Genomic DNA, 571 nt, shown 5'->3' with positions numbered 1-571 from the left:
ATTCACCATTCACTGTATACTCAACCATGCAGTCCATAGTTCTAAAGCAAAATGAATATATATCATAATGTGGGTCTCACATAGTTATGGGGTTCTTATGGCTCTTCCATGACCATACCATAGGACATCATCATGTCCACAAGCACACTAACAGATTACTATGAATTTTCATCAATTCATGGACCCATGAATTATCAAACATAGCAAATACTCTCACTTTTCAAAAAATTTACTATATTTCATACTTCCACTATCCATGTGCATTATCACATGCAACATGCTTAAATTCACATCAGGTTAACTATCACCTAATCATCTTGGATCAATATATCCAAATTCAAATAGTCATAAATGTGACTGACTAATACCATGTTGCATTTCATGCATAAGCTTCAAAAGCATGAAAAATACTTTTCATGAATTCACAAACCATAGGGAAGATAACTTATGATGATTATTTATCATCAAATAAAGATATGCACATACATGTGTAAAATTATAATTCAACTCTCACTTTTTCAATGCATTTAAGTAATATTTGCATTAAACCATGATATCATGAGGTTTTACA

The sequence above is a fragment of the Nuphar pumila genome, chromosome 4 (assembly GCF_984573655.1).
Source record: "Nuphar pumila chromosome 4, dmNupPumi1.hap1.1, whole genome shotgun sequence".
NCBI classification, from domain to species: domain Eukaryota; kingdom Viridiplantae; phylum Streptophyta; class Magnoliopsida; order Nymphaeales; family Nymphaeaceae; genus Nuphar; species Nuphar pumila.
This window is presented reverse-complemented; position numbering follows the sequence as displayed.